Source organism: Cebus imitator, unplaced genomic scaffold (genome assembly GCF_001604975.1).
Source record: "Cebus imitator isolate Cc_AM_T3 unplaced genomic scaffold, Cebus_imitator-1.0 Scaffold10, whole genome shotgun sequence".
Classification (NCBI taxonomy): Eukaryota; Metazoa; Chordata; class Mammalia; order Primates; family Cebidae; genus Cebus; species Cebus imitator.
This window is the reverse complement of record NW_016107325.1, coordinates 11,356,918-11,382,336: the sequence shown is the minus strand read 5'-3', so window position 1 is coordinate 11,382,336 and position 25,419 is coordinate 11,356,918. Positions and strand designations below refer to the sequence as shown.

The window sequence follows — 25,419 nt, the reverse complement described above, 5'->3', positions numbered from 1 at the left end:
TGCAGCATTTCACAATATTTTCAATGTCTCATGATCATCTCCTTCAAGATTTCAAGCAAAGTTACAAAATGTGTGTATAAGAGCATAAACTTACGTAAACAGACAAAAATTATCCCTCTCCTACTCTTGCAATTACCATGATGAGAAATAGTTATTTAGTAACAGATATATAATAAAAATTAACATTTCTCATGCACTATATTTTGAATTTATGCTAAATTCTATGTGCATTTTCAAAATTACTTTTCTAATAATTTTGTGAGGTAGGCAATATTATTTTCTAAAATTTATATAAGAAAATAGAGAGTCATGACTATTACAAACCTTTCCAAGGATCACACATTTAATAAGTGGCAGATTTGAATATGGTTTGACGAAGTCTCTAATAACAAGCCTAAGAATTGCTCCTAGCTTCTCTCCTCACCCCTCAACCTTAAAGGAGATATACCTGGCTAAAATACGCAAATGCTGTGAATACTATAGGCTGTGGATTTCTTTTTCTTTTCTTCATAGAGGCATGTATTACATAAGAAAGAAATAACAATATCATTAGAAACAGCTTTTTCAGGCACCCATTTCAGGGAGCCTAATATTTACCCACTTAAGCCATCTACTTGGCAAAAATGCAGGGTAGGAGGAAGTACATATCAGGAAAAGGTGTGAAAGATTGATTGCACAATCACAGAATAACAGTTGTTAGAAACAGAATAATCTTAAAGACCATGGAATCTAACCCAATCTAATCAATGCCTTTTAGGCAGAAGAAAACATATGCCTGAATGTTTCCTTATGTGAAAGGGACATAAAGACCCTCCATTTTTATGTGATTCTCCAAGGCTATTTAGCTTATGTATGCCAGAACTGATCTCAAAGCTAGTTTTTCTTATTTAATCTACTGATCTTTGTTGTCATCCCTCTGCCTGATTGTTTACTATTCACTCTCTTTTTTTTTTTTTTGAAACAGAGTATTGCTCTTGTCGCCCAGGCTGGAGCACAGTGGCATGATCTCGAATCACTGCAACCTCCTCCTCCTGACTTCAAGCAATTCTCCTGCCTCAGCCTCCTGAGTAGCTGGGATTACAGGTGTGCACTACCGCACCTGGCTAATTTTTGTATTTTAAGTAGAGATGGGGTTTCGTCGTGTTGGCCAGTCTGGTCTTGAACTCGTGACCTCAGGTGATCCACCCGTCTCAGCCTCCCAAAGTGCTGGGATTACAGGCGTGAGCCAACACTCCCAGCCTACTTTTCAGTCTTAGATGATTTTGTTTCCAAAATTATTTCAAGGGCATGATATTAGTATGTATATATGTGCTTTTGTATGTGAGTTTACATATCTGCATCACTCATTCATGCATCTCCTGCCTTTCACCCTTAGGTCTGGTAGTTTCTGGGGCTTACAGGGTAAAGCTCTTTGTAGTACTTTCTTATTTCGGTTGGTATAATTTAATCACTATCAACCAAGGCCCAAATAACGTCAAATAAAAGCCAAGCTGTTCCCTCCCTTCCCCATTTTTCTCTCTCTTCCCTCAGCTCTCAGCCCAGGCATTTAACCATCTTGTTGAATTGCTTGGTTTTTCTATTAGCGTCTTCAAGGTTTATGTACACAACAGCCGCTGAGAACAATTTCTGTGGCCTAGAAAAAATTAAAACTCATTTTCATTTTGACACCTTCCTGGAGTATATAGTTTTCCATAGAGACTTCTTATTCAGTAAACACTTTCATATATTGTAATTAAAATAGTAAAAATACTTAACATGCTATCAAAAAGATAAAAATTAAAAGGAATAAGACATTGTATTATATGAATGCTGATTGTACAACATTGATTATGTTCACAACAAATGGTAGTTATCTTTGAAATTCTCCTGTCATCCAAGACTTCATAACCATGCAAAAGACTCTTCCACTTGATTCTGATAAAGAGATTCCCACGAATCACTGAAAGACTTTCACATGCTGTGGAAAAGCTCTTTATTTTTCCCTGCAGATTATATATCTGCACAGATGAATTCAGTTTACATTCAATGTGCTGTTCTTACTTTGCTGCGAATGAATGTCAAATAGATTTTATTGAACACAGCACCCTAAAGTTTTTGCACATTAAAATATAAATTTTATTCCTTGTATTATCCATAAAAGATGCCATTCTTTTCATAATCTTAATAGGTCAGGCTTTTGTTTTTGTTGTTGCTAAAATTTACAAATAGTATTTCTCTTTCAAGTATTTGATTTTAAACATTTTTTAATGACAAAATGTCCAACATCATTTGTCAAAAAGAAATCAGTGTCCTGAGTATTGAGATATTTGGGTTCCATTGCTCATGGCCATTTCGGATAATCATAGAAAAGACTCTCTCTTTGTTCCTGCTCCCACCCCGCCTATTTTTCCCCTATCAGTGACTGCATACTCAGGTAGGGTGTTGGATTACAAAAATTAACCTTGGACCCTTAGGCTGTATCCATATTATTTCCTAACCCTCTAATCAATGTCAATCAATTTATTAATCTGAAAAATGAGGTGACACTTCCTGCACAGTCTACTATAATGCAGTGTACCTATAGCTGATAACACCTGATGTAAATTTTTAGGGTACACAAGTAAGCCCCTTCCTTGGGGGTACAGAGGAAAATGAGGTGCTTGACCTCATAATACTCAATTCCACAAGGCTTGATGCAATTGAGTTTGAAGAGCAGTATAAAATGGGTTTATGGTATTATTTAAAGAGAAAGCAGACTTAAGAGAACAAATAAGGCTTATTGTCATACAATACTTGTGGAAAATCTAGGGAATGATCAAACTAATTATGCAAGTCAGACAGGAAAGGAACAAACTAAAAAGCTAAAGTACTCTGTGAAAAAAAGGAAGGGAAAATTTAAATTTTCAAATGACTATTACTCTTAGAAAGCATCGTAAATATTAATATCAATAAATCGTTTTGTTGGAAGTTTTCACCTCTAAGGCTTAGAAGTAATTTATTGCACAGATGAGTAATCCAAAATCCAAAGAAGTTCAGTGAATTCTCCCAAATCTTGAGTTAATGTGTAGCTGGGCTTAGAATTCATTGTGCACTAAATATAGAAAGCATGCATTTATTCACATATATGAAAATAATTTATAATCTATTCAAAATATTCAGTCTTTGTGTAATAAAATACATCATACAAAGCAGAAAAAACATAGAGAAGCACTTGGGAAGAAGATGAATCACTAAAAAATACAATCTATTATCATGGCAACTATTAGATATCAAATATAAGAATGTCTATTATAAGGGTTTTGAGGTTCTTAGAAAAAATATTTACATTGTAATTTCAGTATAATAGAAAAAGTCATATACTATAGATAGCTCCGACTTATGCCCACTTTTAGATTCTTAAACCATGAGAAATTGTGTGACTAGAGATGTTTTTTCTCAAGCCCAAAACATGCTTTTCTTCTGCAGTTTTTAGAAACAAACTAAATCGATCAATAAAATTTGACCAGGTTAGAAAAATTCATTATGCCTTCCTGAATTTTATTTTCTATGGAGAGTCCATGTTTAAAACATTTAAAAAACACACAGTAGTACAATATTTATAAGGCAGAACACTTCCTTTCTCAACCAATCATTCACATATTTGCAGTCCGTAACAGAAAGCATTGCATAGCTACCCCCTGCGCTTCCTTAAAGTTGGTAAGATGTCAGAGACAGAAAACCATTAGGAATAGTCAATGTAACTAATACATTCTAGAATCTTCTCCTAATTTTACAAATTATACAATCAGATAAAGAATTATGAATATGTACAGATTAATATAGAGAGACATTTCAAAAAGATTATTGATAGATACGTTATGAACCATTCTAAACTAGCTGTTCGGGAAATTTCAAATTTGGAATTCAGTGATTTATAAAAATGATATGTTCTTACAACATTAAGAAGTGAAAAATCTACCATTTCCCATTAAGCAATTATCAAAAAATCTGAAGTAAGTTGTAAATATGATCCTAAATTTTTCATAGAGTTACAATTTGGAAATAAACGTCAGTGGCTTGATACGTAGAGTTATGGTCAATGTGTTGCTCAAAAATATAGGCAGAGCCTGAAAAAATATGTGCAGAAGACACTTACTGTGTCTGGGTTCACAAGGCCAACAGCTTTGTCACGGTCTTATTTCTAAAGCCAGATTGCATCTCATCACATTCTCTAAATGTAAAAAGTCTTATTACTTTCAAAGTATGAGAGATATTCTTAAATTGTACTTGTGGATAGTCTTATGGAAAGGATGACTGTGTAGCAATACAATTGATATTACTAGGAGAGAGATATATTAATATTGGTGCTTTAAAAGGGGCTTAAACATTGTTTAAATTTGTATGAGTCATCTCATTTCTTTTCCCTTCTGCCTTCCCATTGTGAGACAATGCGAAAGTCTACAGAATAAAATGGAAAGCACTTTGAACTACTTATTGCTTTCAGAGACCACTTGGTAGTGTCTGGGTTGTGAAACTAACATGGGCCATGTCTGATTTATAGCAGAGACTTGGCTCAGGTGAAATCAGAAGACAAGACATTTGCCAAAGATGAGAAAAGAACTAAAGATATTCAAACATTTTGAAGAATTAAAATACACATTGAAGGCAGTAAATTGGATAATATATGCTATAGAAAAGAAAATCAATAGCATACTAGCAGCAATAGGAAATACAGCAAAGATGGAAAACAGAGTAAAATCCATACTACAGGCATTTCAGTGCCAGGGTCGGGGAGTAGGTAGAAGAAATAAGATATACTAGAAGAAAAAATGTGCAAAAAAAGAAATTGTGGCATCGATTGAAAATATTTACCACAACCCAGGAATAAAGTTAATTTAAACATACCAACATATTGGCAAATCCTGGTGAACATTTTAAGTTCATGGAAAAAGAAGAATTCTATAGTTATCCAGACACATGAAGACTATCTGTGATAAAAAAGCAACATTCAGATATCCTTAGATGTTTCCTTTATGATGCCAAACACTGAAGGGAATTAGAGAACCAGTTACTGGTTACTGAAATTTTAGTTTTGTGAACCAGAGTCTACATGAGTCCAAGTTGATAACCATGTGAGAAGGCAACAAAAAATCAAACACAGAGCATGTAATAACAAAAGGCAACCCAAAAGAAAACAAAGGCCCTCGAAATATAATGCCTAAACAATAAGGCAGGCTTAAAAATAATTTATTTGTTTATAATTAAAAGTATTAGTCATAGAAATAATCAGAGGTCAAACTCCTCATTGAAGGATGAAGGCAAATAACCTAATGACATACCATGTGCAATAAATAGATACAAAACAAGCAACATAATTTAAAAAACATATTGGTCAAAAAGTTACCAGGCAAATATAAATGAAGAAAAGTTATCATTACTATGCTACTTTCATGAAAAGTATCCTTAAAAACAAATTATTCATATACTAAATGAGATAGAGGACCATTCTATATTTAAAAGATACCATTCACTATGAAGCTGGAATAACTGTTGATGGCTACATGCTGATTAGCACAGTACAGCAACATAAAAGGCCATTAGTAACAAGGAAAAGAAAACCTTTATGGGAAAATAATAGCTGTGGGTGACTTTAACTTATCTTTCTACACCTTGCCAGATGGAAGTTCAAAAATAAATGATTTTGAATTACATAATTATATATAAATTGAATATATACTTATATAATTATACAATTAATAAGGTTTATGTAATTATGTAATTGATAAGGTATATTCATATTCATTATCAGGAAATAAATATTGATTATCTACAAAAAGCATAAGATACATTCACATTCATCTTTCAGGGCTTTCAGCATAGTTGGAGGGACAAGGTATTATAGCCAGTGTGTAATGGGCTTGTACCGGTTGGGTTGGGAGCCTACAGTGAGGACATAATCCTCCTGGGTATAGTTAGTGAAGCATGTGTCAGGAAAGGCATCCTGAAACATAGAACATCTGAAGGGGATCCTGAAGGAGTTGGCCATGTGAATACGTGTTTTAGAGAAATATGCAAAAGGAGATGAAACTGCAGCACTGTCAACAAATTGTGTTGAGAAAATTGGGTAATGATTTTGAGGAAAATGTTAAGAGATCCCCACCTCACAGCATTTTGCAAATGAAATACCAGATGGGCTAAAGAGTTAAATATTTTTTTTAAACTATGAATCTTTGGAGAAATAGAAGTAGTTCTTAAAATGGTTTCAACTGGACTTCATAAGCATAAGAATTCAAAGTAAAAATATTTTTAGCAAAATTTGTAGGAGAAAATAAAAATTGGAAAAGGATAATTATAATAAGTACACATGTTTAGTTTCAGTAAAAAAACACTCATAAGCCAGAAAAAAGTGCTAATATTGAAAAATGGATAAAGGACCTGAAAGAATGATTCACAAGTAAAAAATTCATAGTAAATATGTATAAAGTGCTTTCTATGTGTCAGAATATTAATCCATGTAATACTCTCAATCATATTAGGAGATATAGGCTATTTTATTTTTTATCTCCATTTTACAGAAAAGGAAACAGAGACAGTTTCTAAAACCTGCACCAGTTCAGGCAGCTGGTGAGTTTTGAGCTGGGAAGGGAAGCTCAGCAATCTGGCCTCAGTCTCTGTAACTCCAATTCCGATGCTACCTCTTAAGAAGGACCGGTGTTCAACAACAAACAAAATCACTACGCCCAGTAAACAAATAAGGGAAACAACAAAGAGATGCCTTTTTCTGTTATGAACTGACTCACACTGCATATACAATAAAAATATCCATAATATTCCCAGATGGCTAGTTCAGTGTCTAACTGTGACACAAATTCTAAAGTTAACAATAATTTAAACTGTTTAGCAGAAAAAACAGAATTTATTATTTTTCTTTGAAATTTGCTAAAACTGACGTAAGAAGCCTTCATTTAATGCCACCTAAGAACGAGGCAAAATGTGCTGGTGAATCCCATGGAAGCTGCAAAGCTGAAGCTATCATAGATACCAGCTTCAAAAAGGCAAGACACATCAATAGCCTTGCTACTTTATTCCAGATGCATTATGAAGAGCTGTTTCATTCTTGAAAAAAAATTGATTTAGAACTACATTGGGAAAATGATGAACTAAATTCTATCAAACCTAAATACATGATCTATAACCCATCTTGGATTTGTGTGCAGGATATCATACCAATACACATATCATAGGCTCAGAGCCATTAGCATGAATAAATTTTTCTATAATTCTTAATATTTGCAAATCCCTCAGCTAATAATAAAATTAATCTCATTTTAAGCATTCAGAATGCTACTGCCAAGTGAAATTTGTAATCAATTTGAGTTTTATATATTCTTATCCTCATTTGAATATTATAAAACCAATAAATAGATGGAGAATAAAATGAAAGCAAGTTTACAGCACAGCCCTGCATTAATTCAGAGTTCTTAAAAAACATGGAGAAGAAGGGTGAGGGAATAAAAATGAGTGGAAGTAAGCACAAAAACCATCTTGTAGCATTTTTTTTCCAGCAAATGAACACAGTGACTCAGATTCAATTTCTTAAACTAACCTCCCTATGACCCTATTCCCCCAAAATGCATTATTATCGTATGTGTACTTGTCACCTTTGGAAGAATCCATCCATTCATCTGATTACTTGGGCTTTATATATTAACAAAAGAAGATCTCCTGTGTTTATAAAAAGGATTAGTTCTCACTTTCTTACTAAGCCCCTACTAGCTAGTATTTGCCTGGTTCACCATATACTGGAAGACATCCTTTAAATCCAGGTAACTGGAAGGAAGACAAAATTCAGCACTGTAGTAGGCAGAATATTGGTCCCCCAAAGATGTTCACATCCTAATCCCCAGGACCTATGAATATGTGAGCTTACTTAGCAAAGGGGATTTTGCAGATATGATAAAGTTGAGGATTTTGAGATGAGAAGATTATGCTAGATTATCCAAGTGGATTCCATGTAATCACAAGGATCCTTATAAAGTGAAAGAGGGAGTCAGGAGAGTTAGACAGGAGATGTGATGACAGAAATGGGAGAGTGAGGAGATTGACTTGAATATTCAACACTGCTGGCTTTGAAGGTAGAACTAAGGTCCACAAGTTGAGGAATACAGGCAGCTTCTAGAAGCTGGAAAAGACAAATAAAGAGATTCTCCTCCTAGATCTTCTGGAGGAAGGTTGACATAGTGAATACCTTACTTTTTTCCCAGTGAAACCCACTTTGGACTTCGGACCTCCAGAACTGTAAGATAATAGATGAGTGCTACTGGAATCTGTTGCATTTTGGTAATTTGGTGCAGCAGCGATAGGACACTGACACAAACATTCACTGTACACATACACATGTCTGTCCAAGTTGCAAATTGCTACATACTAGATACTTTTAAAGGCATATTTCAGTTCCAGCTCCCCAAATTGCACAGACACATAAATACGCAAACCACTACATGATGGAGACATCTCTGAAGCTACTCTTCATGTCCCAAAGAAGAAATGCCCGCCTACCCGATAAGACTCAGCTTAAGCATCCAGTTAGATTCTAATCTCTCTGTATAATAGGACTGCTACTTCCAACTGCTGTCGCTTCTTTTTCAACAGACATGTCCTCTGTCTTTTGCAGCTCCTATCATCTCATGGGAAGTACTGCTGGTACCAGAGCATTTATGAATTAAGAAAATTTAATCAGAAGTCAGGTAGTCATTAGTATAAAAATGTTGCTAGTTTGGATATATATGAAAATCAAATCATACTGCTATTAAACATTTTTTAATTAATCAGTTAGCTTAGAGATTTGGCCAGTTTAAAAAAATCAATAATTGAATAAAATGACTTAAATTTCATTGAAATAGTCTAATAAATTAGAATCATTAAATGCCTGTAGATGGTGCATATTTTTATAGCATAAGTCTCTTGTTGGACATTTCTCTAGTACAATCAGACTTATATTATACTATAATATTGATAGCTAACAGTTAATGAATATAATGTGCTAATCATGTTACATGTATTATCCCATTAATTCTCATAACAACCATATCTAATGGGTGGTTTATTCCCATTTTACTGATGAGGAAGTAATGCTCAGAAGATAATATATGGTAAGTAGTTGACCCTGAAGTTGATTTCAAGTATTTCTGCATACAACTTTCAACTCTACACAGTCTCTCAAGTAAATATATTTTCATTAAAATATAACATTTTTATTTCAAAGTTAATTTTTAATTAAGGATGTGAAATTTCTTTTCTGCTTCCTAAATATATGAACATAAATCCTTTCTAGACATTGACTTCAGTATAATCTAAGGATAAATCAAAGGGAAACCAATAAGCTGAATTTCCATAGCTACAAGTACCTCCTTTTCATTCTTGCAAGCTTGAGTTTAGAATTAGAAATCAAAGCAAATTCCTCAGCTAAGTTGCTTTGGTCACCACAGAGATCAAACTTGAGAAGGGGTTAAGGTTAGGTCCAATTGAACAGAGAAGGGAATAAAGTTGACTGTAAAGAAGGGAAAATGCAAAGCAGGGGACACGGGTCTCATTTTTTTTTTTTTTTTTTTTTTTTTTTTTTTTTTTTTTTTTTTGAGACGGAGTTTCGCTCTTGTTACCCAGGCTGGAGTGCAATGGCGCGATCTCGGCTCACCGCAACCTCCGCCTCCTGGGTTCAGGCAATTCTCCTGCCCCAGCCTCCTGAGTCGCTGGGATTACAGGCACGCGCCACCATGCCCAGCTAATTTTTTGTATTTTTAGTAGAGACGGGGTTTCACCATGTTGACCAGGATGGTCTCGATCTCTTGACCTCGTGATCCACCCGCCTCGGCCTCCCACAGTGCTGGGATTACAGGCTTGAGCCACCGCGCCCGGCCACGGGTCTCATTTTTAAGTGATCTACTATGCCCCAGGGGATGGGAGGTGGTGTTGCGCTTTCATCCAAATGTCCCCTTGTCTCAATCTGCATCACAGCTATATACTGAAGGTATATAGTACATTTTCTTCCTTCCTTCCTCCCTCCCTCCCTCCCTCTCTCTTTCTCTCTTTCCCTCTTTCTTTCTTTCTTTCTCTTTCTCTCTTTCTCTCTTTCTCTCTCTTTCTCTCTCTTTCTTTCTTTCTTTCTTTCTTTCTTTCTTTCTTTCTTTCTTTCTTTCTTTCTTTCTTTCTTCTTTCTTTCTTTGTCTTTCTTGTCTTTCTTTCTGTCTTTCTTTTTTCTTTTCTTTTCTTTCTTCTTTCCTCTTTCTCTTTCTCTTTCTCTCTTTTTTCCTTCCTTCCTTGCTTCCTTCCTTCCTTCTTTCCTTCCTTTTCTTTTTTTTTGGACAGAGTTTTGCTCTATCGCCCAGGCTGGAGTGCAGTGGCAAAATCTCGGCTCACTGCAACCCCTGCATGGCGAGTTCAAGTGATTCTCCTGCCTCAGCCTCCCGAGTAGCTGGGACTACAGATGCCTGCCACCACGCCTGGCTAATCTTCGTATTTTTAGTAGAGACAGGGTTTTACCATGTTGGCCAGGCTGGTCTCAAACTCCTGACCTCAAGTGATCTGCCTGCTTTGGCCTCCCCAAGTGCTGGGATTACAGGCATGAGCCACCACACCTGGGAGGTATATGGTACATTTTCCTCTTAGGGCTTTAGTCATGCATTCTATAAACATCTACTTCTCATCTACTGTTGGCTAGGCACAGTTGTCAGAGTTGGAGACAAATTAATCACCATCATATTCAGTCATGCTCCACTTGAAGAGAGAAAAAAAGAATAACACTAGAAAGATTCTGAAGAATATTGATCTGACTTTACCTCTAAAAAGATAAATATAACACGTTTTATGAATGTATATGACATGCAAAGTGTTAGTTCATCTGTGATTTTGGCACTAGGCCATGAACTACCAATTTTTCACCTACAAGCAACATGAAAGTCCACTGAAAACTTAAAGTTCATGAAAATCACCCTAGCACATCACACTGTAGAGACACATCAGTTCTTTCTACCTTGCCCCCCTTAATGGTTCCTCATGTTTCTTCCTTCTCTAGGTCTTTTTTAGGGAAAATCATGAAATCGTCATTCAAAGTTACTTACTTTTAAAATTTCATATGAGGCCTTTGAGCAATGGGCTTGGCACAGTGAACCTTGATCCTGATCTGGACCAGCCCAGGTGATTACTAGGCCAGTCTTTAAGTCCCTGCTGCTTTGTGGCTGCCTATCAAAGGTAAAGAGAAGGAAGCTGTATCCTTCATTGATGATTAATTCTACTGTTGCTCTACTAAGTACCCATGGGTTGCAAAACTCTACATTGTGAGGAATATTCCTAGATATAAATACATTGTCATATTTGGTTAGTTTGAATCTGTATCTCCTTTCTATTTAATTTCAGTAGTCATTCTCTTTAAATTAATTGCTATCTTATTCTTTCTAAAGTCTCTGTTTTAGAAAATCCTAAAATTTCAAATCATTCTATGTAATTGTTCCTTACAGAATTCCTACCTTTTTGACATAAATTGTTTTTCATATCCTAATTTTTGAACGTATCTCTTTTTCATTCCTACCGCTTCTTTGTGCTTTTCCTTTTCTCAAAAGGATTCTCCTGTGATTCTTAGCTTTCCAGATCCTCCTTTATGTGTGATTTAGTTACTAGGGGGCAGTGACCTTGTGGGGAGAATTTCATCTTCTTTTTGGTTGTCTAAGCTAGAATGAAAACTTGAAAAATAGCAAGCAAATGTGCTCACCCCTCAGCCATGGAGAGACACTAGGCAGGCTTGGTCTATGATTAATAGCAAGTGTGCGTGCCTCTGAGGGACTGGTTAAAACATCCACTAGAGCCCCTGAAGCCACGAGGGCCTCCAAAATACACAGAAAGTGATTTAATTCTGGGTCAAAGCAGTGCATTGGTAGATGGGGATGACCCGTGAATTCTAGCTTAAAATCTTTTTCCTAAAATGATCAACTTTTGTCTTCCGCAGGCTTTGTAAAATTCCGTATGAAGAAGGTCATGTGTAGTGAACTGTTTTGCTTAATTCCAAGTATGCTGTTGGCATTCAAGAGAACAAAAAAATACGCCAAGGTAATGTAATGGAGATGAAGCTTTAATAATTTGCGGCTTTGAAAAAAATCTTCCTGGCAGGCTTATCTTTAAGTTGTTCGAATATACACAGAGGTAGGAATGTTAATCATTTACTAATTGTTACCTTAAATATTTTTTGTGCTAAGAGCATTCTGTAGGAACTAGAGGTATCTGAATGTATTTTAGGAGTTTCCTCTCTTTACCTTCATCCCAACTTTCATCCCTTTTTTAAGGTTAGCATCTGAAATTTATTTTGACAAAGAATGTTAAAAGAAAGCCCAGATCATCAGATTCAACTCTCACCAACTAATACATGACACTCCGGCAGCTTTTCTCCTACTAATCACACTTTTTGTTTGAATAATAAACTGTATTTAATTCAATCAAATTTCTGCCTTAGAAAAATCAGTCCCTGAATTCACACAAACTGTTTGCAATGATCATGTCTTTGTTTAAAATGCTTTCTCTGCGTAAGTCCACAAACAGCAGCATTCTTTGATATTTTTTTCTTTTGAACGTAATGACTGATAGACTTGATCAAAAAAAGGAAGCCACACTAATTCCACACACTTTCTTTACTGAACATTATTTGGAAAAATGAAGCAATCAAGGAGAAAAGTGAAAATGCTTAAATAATGCAACAGGGCTTAGTGAATAACCTATTCTTCTGGAAGGAAATTCATTCTTTCAGAGCAGTAATGTGCTTCGAAAAATCGTATCTTAAACCTTGAAAACATTCAAAACAATGTGGCCTTTAATTACTTCATCCTGGGTGGGAATATAAAATGCCTACTTAACTGGCTAACGTTAAGCAGAAATATTAAGAATCCGTGTTTGACACCATTATTCTTATCAAAGCTTCATGTTCTTCCAATGTGCTTTAAATTAAAAAGTAATTGGCATCTTGTTCATATACTTGTACTTTCACAACTGCATTTTGATTCCTCTCCTTCATAATTTTAAGGGACACTGAAAAATGTTGTATATATTTTAAACAGGTTTTATAAAAGCTTAGAACACAAATGTGTACATATTAAAACTATAACAATTTTAATGTATCAAAACTCTGATGCAATCAGATGCAGTGTTACTCTCCTCTGTAACCAGTAACATGACCCAAACACCCTTTGCCTATAAATGCAGCACATAATTTCAAAAGAAAGAGATGATATCATATTCCTAATGATATGCTGGTACTAGGAATGGTTCAAAGAGTGAAAGTAATTTAATAGTCTTCCCTGCTTATGATACACATGGAGTATATAATTAGTCTGTATCATCATCCCTTAATTTATTTGTAGTTATTTATCTTTAAAAATTTGGCATAGGCATTTGTTTCTTTTCCCTCAGATTCAAAACCTAATCCTATACATGCACCGTACATGTAAGAAAATGCACTGTACATTTATGCTGTTTATTTCACTCCTATTTTTAAATGGCAAAGTGTATAAATCAGCCTTTAAATGTGATTCAAATTGAACTCTGCTTTTTCCCATACACATTAAGACAGATACATCTATGATGAATTTAACAACAAAGAATTTAACACTGGCAAACCGAAGTTTTCCTACACCAATGTTATTTAAACTCAAGTGCAGTAGAAGATAAGGGGAGGAAAGTTGGGATGGGATGTAAAAAGCAATTGGGTTTCTTTGTAAAATTCCCTATGAAACTAGGCTTTCACAGTTTTAAAGAAGTTGTGAATATGGAAGGTTGACCACCACATAGTAGCCAGAAATGTTAATTTCAGGATCCTTACATGCAAGGATGGGAAAAATAGAAAATATTTTCAAAAATGATATGCTTGTGTGCTCCCTAATAGTGAGTGGCAGAGCCTTCCCTAATATTTCTGCAGAACTGGTTACTAAATTTCTGTTATTATCTAGAGCTAAACTTTCTAGACCACTGGGAAGTAAACTGATGATTGAGATTAAAATGGTCAACTTCACAAGTATTTAATGTTTAACATATTGACATATAAACAGCAGTTTCTATATAAACAGCAGGTGCGCATTAAGCATTTGCTGAATGAATTTGTCTTGAAATGATATTGCAAAAGTTAATACCTGTCTTTTCGTGGTTCCCATTAGCAGATTTTGCTACTTTCTCTCTCCTACTTTTTTGTGAAGTATAGAAAACAAGCTTTAAATTATGCAATAGAAGTTATTAAGCAACATTGAGAAGTTATGTGAAAGTTGGGATTCCAGCTTCCAGGAAGGAGCAAAAATAAATGCCTTACATGTAAACCTGTGAGTCTCCCACAATGAAATTCAGCACTTTACCCAAAAGTCTCGGCAGGGCACCACATGAGCAGGTGAAAATTAGAACTGTGCAAAAATATTTGCTTGGAAAATGAAACAAGTCAATTTTGGGCTTTCTGCCAAATATAACTACTGCCAACATTTCTCCTGTTATTGTATAGCTGCACAAACCAATTAGAAATGTTATAGCTAACAAATTCCAAATACATTCATGTGTCTGTCATATTTCAGTCAAGAAGAAAATACCTATCCTCCGCAGCCCAGTGAGCTAAGTACAGACGACATGAAAACACCTTCCAGCACCCCCCACACATACCTACACACAACCAACCCACCTCCGTGACATTTTTCTTTGGAGGAGCAGTTAATCAGAAGCAGTATCCTCCTAGTTTTGTGAGATCTAGGAAAAAGATCTCAGTAGATTTTCAGGATGTCCCAGTGTACTCCTCTTGAGTTGGAAGCCTTCCAAGGAAAGCAGATGTGGCACGAAGCCCTAGGTCCTATTCACTAGCAGTGGAGGGCCTCAGGAAATGTCACCAACCTCACTAAACCTTACACTAGGTTGCCATTACAGAAAGCCTCAAATAAGGAAAAATGCAAAATGCTGATGCTTTGCAGCACTCTCTGTGTCATTCTTTACAGTGTCAAACCTGAGCATAGACTTGGTAAGTGACTAGAAACACAAATAACACTCATCTATTGTGGCCAGTCTACACACACACACACACACACGCACACAATTCTTGACACCCAATCATGTATAGTGTCCAACATTCCATCCACAGTCTTCCTCATTTTGTCTTACCACACACACTCCATCAGATCTCAGCTTCATCTGTATTATACCCAATGCACATCTCTAGTAAGTATTTAAACTCTAAATTATGTTGCCAAAACTTTTAAAATTTAACACAGCTTAAAAATATTACCCACAAACTTATTTCCAGTCTTTAATTTTCCAGTTGTGTATTATCATAGAGAACATTTGAGATTGTCAGGAAAAATGACAAATGTGTAATAATAAGGAGTCAGTTAAAGGTTAGTAAAATGATGTTGAGTATTAGCTTATGTGGAGGGGCAGAACTATGAATCTGTCATGCTCTCTCTCTCTTTCACACACACACACACACACACACACACACACACACAAGAGCGTGCACACACACACAGGCATGCGTGAGTACGCGCACACACACACACACTCGGCAGCCTGGGAATGGGAGCAAAAGTAGCACATTATGGGAAAATGTTGAATTGGTTTTCAATTTGGTAGATTTAGCCAGAATTGGGGGTAGAGTGAGATGGGGGGTGGGGGGGTCTACGGAAGCTCTGGGCTAACACAGGGCCCAGGCTGAGTGGGCATTAGGTCTAGCCTCCCTGCTTTAAACTCTCAAACTTGCTCTTGCAGCCCAGAATTAGATGCTTTAAACACATCTGAATTGTTTCTGGCCTTTGTTTTGAAATGTATGCCCTCATCCATTGCAGGTGCCATCATTTATTGTCCTTATACCTGCTTATTTCTGATCTTGTGATTTTCCTGATGCACTGCACCATTTCAATGGTTTGTGATTGTTTTGCTTCCTTTTCAACTATTGGGTTCTCTTTGCCCTCTCTGCTTTAGATTCCCATGATAAACAGTCTGGTCTCCATAGAACCATCTTTCAGTGCCTTGCTCCTGAGTGAGGGTTCTTCTTCCATCTTTTCACAGACACTGTGAGTGGATTCAAGATGTGGAGAGATGAAGTAAATAGAGGTGGAAGGGGCTGGTGTGCAGGACATGCTGAGTATGTGGAGACCATGCTGAAGATCAAGCTCAGTTGCAGTTGAAAAGAGAGAGTGGAAGAAATGTAAGAAAGAAAGCTGTGATCAGAGAGAATATTTTGAGAGTCTAAGAACTAGGTCAAATTACTGACAAGGTTTAAAATGTGGCTGTAAGTAGCCTTGTCAGAAAAGAGACTGGAGTCATTAGGGTTGAGATGGTTGAAGAATTCAGTTTTTTGAAGTAATGTGATATTTCCATCACCAAGGATAAGAGAAAGTTTATTTGTTTAAAGTGTCAGAACGATTACAATAGGAAGAGGGCATTAATAGCTTTCCACAACTCCAGAAGAGGACAGAAATTTAATTCGAGCTGAAGCGTGCATCTGTGAAAGATAAGGGTGTTTCTAACAGCAGAACAAGCTATTAAATCAGGCAGACAGGTTTCTCTCTGAAACACTTTGTAGTGTGTTGCAGTTTTCAATGTTCACCATATAGGGTAACATGGTGCTTTATATTCTTATCTTGCTCCTTGGAATATACTGATAACAGTTACTATGTTACATTATGTTCATACAGTAAATAATAATAGTAGTGTTATTAGTAACAAAAGCTTATACAGCACTTACTATGTGTCAGGGAAAAATGCTTTAGAACGTTGCAAAGATAAATTCCTTTAATCCTCAAAATAAGTCTATGAGATAGATACTACTAGTATCTCTAATTTCAGATGAGGAAATGAGGCACAGAGTTGTTAATTTGCCCAAGGTCAATCAGTAGGTAAATGTAAGAGATGAAATTCAAACCCAGGCAGTCTGGTTCCAAAGTCTGCATTCAGCCAGTTAAGATTAACCTGACAGCATTTTCTATTTTCCCGTAGTGTTCTTTGGAGTTTATATGGAACCTCTTCTGGCTCTAGGAGATGATGTTTTTGAGATTCCGGTCGACTGAGAACACTTTATGCATATCAAGGCTGGTTATAATGCTGGGGTTACAGAAAATGAAATAAAAAATGAAATACAGAAATGAAATAAAAAAGAAGGAATGGGAATTGGTGAAAGAGAAAAATAGCACATTATTTGTGAAATTTTTCTGATTTTTTAAGGATTGATCAAAATGTGAAGGCGGGCTGTGTGTGGTGGCTCACACCAATCCCAGCACTTTGGGACGCCGAGGCGGGTGGATCACCTGAGGTCAGGAGTTTGAGACCAGCCTGGCCAACATGGTGAAACCTTGTCTCTGCTAAAAATACAAAAATTAGCTGGGCATGTTGGTGCATGGCATGTAATCCCAGCTACTTGGGAGGCTAAGGCAGGAGAATCACTTGAACTGGGGAGGTAGAGGTTGCAGTGAGCTGAGATGATGCCATTGCACTCCAGCCTGGGCAATAGAGTGAGACTCCATCTCAAAAACAAAACAAAACAAAACAAAACAAAACAAAATGTAAATATGGTACCAACAATGAAAATTTATATATCAACCCCTGGAACCCCTTTTATATATTCACCCCTAGAAGAATAAGCCTATAGGAAACTTGTGCTATTACGATTATTACTATTTTGTTTGACACTTTCTCAACATGAATATTTACAAGATGCTGTGTCAATATCTCCACTCAATGTTTTTTTGTTTTTGTTTTTCGGTGTTTTTGAGACAGAGTCTCATACTCTGTCACCCAGGGTGGGGTGCAGTGATGCCTTCTTGGCTCATTGCAACCTCTACCTCCTGCGTTCAAGCGATTCACCTGTCTTAGCCTCCCAAGTAGCTGGGATTATAGGCATGCATCACCACACCTGACTAATTTTTGTAGTTTTAGTAGAGACAGGGTTTCACCATGTTGGCCAGGCTAGTCTTGAACTCCTGGCCTCAAGTGATCCACCTGTCTCAGACTCCCAAAGTGCTGGAATTTCAGGTGTGAGCCACCATGCCCAGCCTTTCTCCTCAATGTTAACAGAGAGTAAAAAGAGATGTTATTACCGATGATATTGTGGTTATTGGTTGTTATTTGAGGGCTAGTCATCATTCTTTGAACATCCAAATGGACTTTGAGAATATGAAAGAAATGGAGAATATAAAAGCATAGGCAGCACCATGCTTTATAGGAAATAATATATACGTATACACACACACATTCACATCCATATACCTTTGTGTATACATGAGGATAACTGAAATGAATGGTAATAACATAACCTAAGGATGAAGTCAAGAAGCTGTGACTAGTTGGATTGAAATTGTGAAGTAAATGAAAGAGGTGAAAATTGAAGCTTGAGGCAGCTTATTGCTTCTATTTAAAAGGTGGAGTATTGGAAACTATAAATAGTAATTTACGGTTGACAACTGCTATAGCTGAACCAGATCTTTTGAGAAGCAAAAGGGTGTAACTTAAATGCATACTCATGCTTTCCAAATTTCGTTTCTCTGAAATTTTGCAGAGTAAAAGTTGTGGCTGTTGTCCAGCTCTAGATGATGAAGGGATGATGAATCTTGAAATTATTTCCATTGCAGAATGAGTCAGTGACTGAAAGCAGGCGTGCACTAGTACAGTTCCATTCCTAAAAATAAATGTTTTAGAGTCCTCCAGGACTCAGAGGACTAGCATATTTTCTATTAGTGAAGTGAAGTCTCTAACGAAGTTCTATGCTGTCTCTGAGCAAACCGAGATGCTACAGAGGAAAACTGGAGGAGGTCAAGCTGTTGACAGACACCAGTTGCTTTTCCTCAGTGCCTCCCTTGTCCCATTTCTTGTGTTCCAATTGGAAACTGCTGCCGGAACTGACACTAGTAGCTGACTTCTACCCTATGCAGTGCCCAGGAAAATGACTCTTGGATGCCGCAGAAGCAGAGGCAGTGGATTTTAAATCAAGCTTGTCACTGAAATTGACAGAACTTTAGTAACATGAACATGCTTATTTTATTGTCCTTTTCCCAGAATATGCAGATTTGACAATATGACCCTTGAGTCCACATTAAGAAACTCCAACTAACTCTCTTGATTTATGTTTCTGTAGTTCATGTCATTCATGTCATTTTGCAAACCTTTGTGCTATATGACATCAATCCAACCCCAGCCCACTTCCATGACTCCGGATACACTTCCAAGTTTATCTTGTAAGGCCTTATTTTTCTTGCAGTAATAGCCTTTTGTTGCTTTTCATTTTACACTTCATGTTTCTCTTGAAATTAGGACAAATTGTGGAAAAGGAGGCCTATCTGCATATTCTGTTAAAACACAGGACACAAATCAAAGAGTAATCTGTAGCTTTACAAAAACAGTTCAGTGTTTCCCAGGAGTGCTTAGTTCTATTGTTGCCTACAAACGGCTAATTATTTGTCACAGTGGCTTAGTAGTTAGATAATATAAAGCTGACTTATTAGGAGAGTTCTGACTAAAAGCAAACAAACATAAAATCAACAACAGAGATACTGACAAATTACCCATGAAGTGACAATGCAATTAAATGGGGGAAATGTGACTCTACTTATCAAAATCTAATGTTCATAGTTTTCAAAAACCCAGTAACCTTATAATGTATAATCTATTTAGAATTATTTCAATGCAAGTAATTTCTATGAATTAAAAATATTATAATATAATATTGCTATTCAAAAAATATTATAATATAATATTGCTATATTATTTGACTTCAGTCCACACTAAACTTGAAACGGAAAACCCTGAGAAAATGTTTTGAAACTACGAAGCCAGAGTGTGCTTTTAAAATTAGTGATATACATGCTTTTTAAAAAAGCTTTTCTATGTTGATAACTACCAAATTGTCTCATTTAGAAATATACATGCAGATATATTCAGAATTTGGGGGAAGATGCATTGGATCTTTGAATAACAGAGAAATTTCCCACAATAATCTCTTTCAGTCTTACGTTTATTTTAAGTCATACGCATGCCTGGAGCAATTTGGCAATTACTTACTTTTGAACAGTCAGATATCTCTAAAGCATTAGATTCACCAGGCAACAAGGATATAATCTGCATATGATTCAAAAAAATGTGAAAGACAAAGATCTACTTGAATGTCTACCAAAAAATGAGTGGGGAAAAGTGATGTGTCCAGTGATGAGAGTGGGGCTTTGGGTGAGAAGAATCTCAGCTAACAAAGATGAACACATTTTACATGTTTTGTAAAATTTAAAAATAAACCAGTCATTGTCTTTTGAGTTTTAACAGAATATGCAGATAGGCCTCCTTTTCCACAATTTGTCCTAATTTCAAGAGAAACACGAAATGTAAAATGAAAAGCAACAAAAGGCTATTACTGCAAGAAAAATAAGGCCTTACGAGATAAACTTGGAGGTATATCTGGAGTCATGGGAGTGGGCTGGGGTTGGATTGATGTCATATAGCACAAAGGTTTGCAAAATGACATGAATGACATGAACTACAGAAACATAAATCAAGAGAATTAGTTTTTAGTTCTCTGTGCCTAAACCTCGTATGAGTTACTAATTAGTCTTCCCATGCCTCAGTTTTCTTAATCTAGAATTTGAAGGTATTAAACAAGCTACTCACTGAGGTCTCTCTTTTTTTTTTTTTAGACAGGGTCTCACTGTGTCTCCCAGGCTGGAGTGCAGTGGCATGATCATGGTTTATTGCAGACTCAACCTCCTGGATTCAGGTGTTCCTTCCATCTCAGCCGCCTAAGTAGCTGAGACTACAGGCATTCATGTCACCATGCTCGGGTAATTTTTTGTATTTTTTTGTAGAGATGGTGTTGGTCTCAAACTCGTAGCCTCAAAACATCTGCCTTCCTCGGCCTTCCAAAGTATTGGGATAACAGGCACGAGTCACCATGCCTGGCTAATAAATTTCTTTTATCTTTGAAACATTTGAAAAAGTAAAACTACTCCTCCAGGAATGTGGATTACCTGCTGTGCTGATCACTGGCAGGTTATTTTTATGCCATTATTTAGGACTACAAAGCCCCAAGAGTTATTAAATATGGCACATTGTCATTTTGGGAAAAACTGATACAAGTAATTGATTGCATTTGCTGATTTTCAACTTTTTAAAGAAACCAAAACCTGCTCTTTTCATTGCCTAATTGTCATTGGTTTTTGTACTCTTACTGATTATATTATACAAATGAAAAAATAGTTAAGTTAAATTTGTAAGAAGTGGATTCCAGTGACTGGGAGAATAAATGGTATGGAATGTTTACTCTGGAGTTCATAGGTAGCATTTCAAAGGAGAAGACCATATTGTGAACATAATAATATATGTCATAATAATGTATGTTATAATAAGAAAATACATATTTGGTCCTAGTCCCCACTCTCTGGCATAGAAACCCTGGAGACTCTTGAGTGAGAATAACTATTTTATGCTAATGGGATGACTCAGGGTAGCCAGGAGTTGGGGATAGGGGTGGGGAGTAGCTTCAGGATAGGGACTGGATGCCAGAAAATACAATCAAGTGATTAGAGGGTTAGAACATTCAATCCCATCTTTGGCCTCTGAAAAGAAGAGAGAGGTGGAGATTGAGTTCAATCAGGAATGGCCAATGATTTAATCACTAATGCCTTATGTAATGAAACCACCATAACAACTCCTAAAGGACAGGGCTTGGTGAGCTGCCAGATTGATGAACGCACCCAGGTGCTGGGGGTGGCTTGCTAGGAGAAAACAAGGTAGTTGTGTGCTTCTGCCCTTCAACACCACACCTTGCCTTATGCATCTCTTCCATTTGTCTGTTCCTCTATAATATAACTGTAATAACAAATAGAATACTTTTCTGAGTTCCGTGAGCCATTCTAGCAAATTATCTGAGGGGGGGTTGTGAGGGTCCCTTAATCACTAGCTAGATGGGCAGAAAGATTAGTGGCCTGGGCACTCCATTAGTGGCTGTCTTCTGAAGTGGGCAGCCTCATGGGACTGAGCCTTCAACCTGTGGAGTCTTTGCCGAGCCCTAGATCTAGTGTCAGAACTGAATGACAGCCTGCTGGTGTCAGAGACTTGCAGAACTGGTTAATGTTGGAAAAGACATAACACTTAATATCAGAATTAGTGTCAGGAAACAGATAATACAACATGCCACACAGTCATATAAACAACATGCACCTATATGGAATAAATCAGTGCTCTAAACAAGTCATTAATTTAAAAAGTGAAGTTATTGTTCTGCAAGGGATGAACCTATGATTTGAATGAGCAAGTGCTTGTTTCAGAAGCAGGAAGAAACACATTACAATTTAATTAAATTTCAAAGTGTAACTTCAGTGCTTTCATAAGAGGAGGTGGGAAGAAAATAAAAAAGACAATATAATGTCAATTAAGTTCTGTCTTCACAGATCGTTTAATCAAAAATATTGGAATTCTACAGCTGGGCACTTATTAAGTGTCTGCCCTGCTTTATAAATTACTAAATCTAGACATGACTCCTAGGAATCAAACAAGTCTTACAAAATGGTCTCTTTAATACCCTGAGTTGTGTGTGTGTGTGTGTGTGTGTGTGTGTGTGTGTGTGTGTGTGTGTGTGAGAGAGAGAGAGAGAGAGAGAGAGAGAGAGAGAGAGATCAGTTCCTAGTATTGAAGTTACAAGGAGTGTCCAAATCCACATTGCCTCATCGTAAGTAGTATTTTACCAAATGAGTAAAAAGAATACTAAGGCGAAGAAAGTTTTAAACATGGTAAAGGTAAAGTGAGAGGCTGAAATTGATAGAATAGAGGGAAGCTATCAGCTGTGAACAACAGTACATTATCCATGAACTTTGTGGGATTTTAACCCCAAATTAAAGCTGAAGAAAGAAAACACTGTCCTCTTGCACTGTAATCACAGAAAAAATGATGTCTGAACTGACAGTTTTCTATGAACATTTTCCCAAGTAAAGCCCTCTGAGATCATTAAAGAATGTCTCATTTTATTTTTTAGGTGGTTGAGGGAAGCTATATTTTAAAGGTGCCCAACACGAGATGAAAGCAGAAATATTTAGCCCAAACTCCAGACTGCATTTTTCTCAAACAACTGGTACTTTGCCATAGTGCAGGCATCTGAAATGAGGACTGACTTTTAGAAATGGGTGGGTCTAGTTGTTAGCTTACATGTTGCTAGCAAGAAGAAAAAAATACGCAAAAATTAGGCAGAGGAGCAGAGAAATACTTAAGCATAGAATTCAGGGTTTTCTCATTTTTGACCCAATACTTTTGCACTCAATAATCTTATCCTCTAAGACTCAAAACAGGTGCTCTTTCATATTAAAATTCATGGCCCTGAATGTTGCCAAGGTAAATATTTTGCCTGTTCTTTGACACACTGCACGTAAAATTTTAAAATAATCCAAACAACCTACAGCTTGTCAGTGACCAAATAGAGCACTGGTAAAAATAAAATATCTTTTGGTTCAGCACCAGCTGGCTAAATTTAAATCCTGTATTATGTAATCTTAAAGTGTCCTTGCTTTTAGTTGGTGTCTTAAGAGATTCTGTTAAAATGTCTCTCCCAAATCACTTCAGTCTCTAACATCTAAACACTTAAGACACAACAGGACCAAATTAAGGTGTTCACAGGCAATTGAAGACAGAAAAAAAAAATCCATTTGAAACACTGTATAGGTCAGAATATCTTTAAAGTAAAATCTCAGTCTTCTCTGTTTAAGGTTGTAGTTACTATAATTAGGACTGGCAGATCCAACTGGCAGTGCTTTTCTTAATTCTGCAAAACATGTAAGAAGCTGATTCTTTAATCTTACTCCAGTAATACTCCCAGAGGAGATGAGACTCTGGCTGGAGCAAGAACCACAAAAGCAAAGTAAGGCTGGAAAAGGATAATTTTCATGCATTTCTCTGAGCAAGCTGCAACAGTTAAAAATGTTGTAAACTCTTTCTCTCAACAAATTCCACGAAATACGATTTATATTTTTTAATATATTCATTCCATTTCTGCTTATAAATGACAAACTAATTTTTTCTCTGCCTTCCTTTCTATTTGTAAGTTGACGTATAATTTTAACTCATGACTGTTTATCAAGTTTGGCTCATTATTCTTCAATATTAAATATGAAAAATGCTATTCTGCCAAGAGATTAACATATGAAGCTCTAAATTTTATCCTTTTAAATCAATGCTAAATATTATCATAAAGGCAAAACCCAATTGGATATTTTCTTTTATAAGGATTACAATTTGACCTATGGTCTTCAGTGACCTTAAATAACCAGCAAGAACATTTTACAATCCAGGAAGCAGACATATAGTCACCGACTATATTACACTTACCTTTTATGATATTTAGGTTTAACCCCAAGTTTGTGGAAGTATCCTAAATCTTTATAGTTCTTCACAGACTAGCTTCCTCCCTTGTTTCATATACAGCAAATTTCCCAGTCCCCTGAAAGGAATGGGTGCAGTGGAGGCCCGCTCCACTGAAGGGTCTGTCAAGCAAGTACATGGGACTGCTGAATTTATTTTAGCAGAGCGTCTAAAGGATGCAACTTAGCACCTATTTTTAGTAACTGAGCTCTGTATAGGTGGGGCCTGAGTCAAGTACTCTTTTCAGACGAGTGTCTCTGAGGCCACTCTGCCTCATGGTGTCCTCAGTAATGTATGCATGGCTCTAACACATGTGCAGTCAATCAAACTCCCTTCCGCAGCCACGACCACCAGCCAACTCTGAACTTCTGTCCAAAGTCTACAAATGAACCAGTGCCAATGAGGAAAAGGAGGGATTAACGTTCCAGAATTACTTGCATTTGTTTTAACTTTCAATCTTTTAAGACTCAAGAATATGAAAATAAAGCAGGTGGGAAAAGTTTCAATTTATTCTGGTAGAATAATTAACATGGGTTCTCGTGAAGAGGACACATTGCTTTTCTTTGACAAAATGTTCCTACATATGTAAAACATTGCTTTGTTTTGGTAGACTTCACATACAAAGCAAAATGCGACTCCAGTGCTAACTGAAGTAAAGACTGTGCTGGGTTAGTTTAAAAAAGCCAAGGAAGAATAGTGGAAAGACATTCTAGAGAGAATAGAAAGCACCCTTGCGGTGTGAGTCCTGCTGATTAATACTAGCTTTAAATCATTCAGCATGAGGAAGAGCAGGCAGGGAAAAGGAGTCACCTCACATGCTCCTGAAAGAATCATATTAAATGTTCTTTGCTGCCAGGACTTAGTAAGCACACACTGCCAATCTGACCCAGAACCCAGTGAGCATTGCTATTTAGCTCAAAAATGTCAACATCTCACACATTCTCAGTAAATAGAAAATAACCAGCTTCCTTTATCTTTCCTCCCTTCTATGACTTTTCTAGTATGGTGTGGTCTAAAAACAAACTCAAATAAAGAAAGGAAATTGTCCTTTGGCTAAAGAAACACTTGACCTATATA

The 25,419-nt window shown here is 36.5% G+C and overlaps 1 protein-coding gene across 2 annotated transcripts in view; it reads right to left on the bottom strand.

Annotated features, from left to right (window-relative positions):
- XIRP2 (xin actin binding repeat containing 2) overlaps positions 1 to 24,553 on the bottom strand; it is a 72,445-nt gene extending 47,892 nt beyond the window's left edge. For both annotated transcript variants that reach the window (XM_017548466.2, XM_017548459.2), the window contains exon 1: positions 24,310 to 24,553. The gene's annotated coding sequence lies outside the window, so the exon portion shown is untranslated. The remainder of the gene's footprint in view (positions 1 to 24,309) is intronic.
- Positions 24,554 to 25,419: the final 866 nt, after the last annotated feature.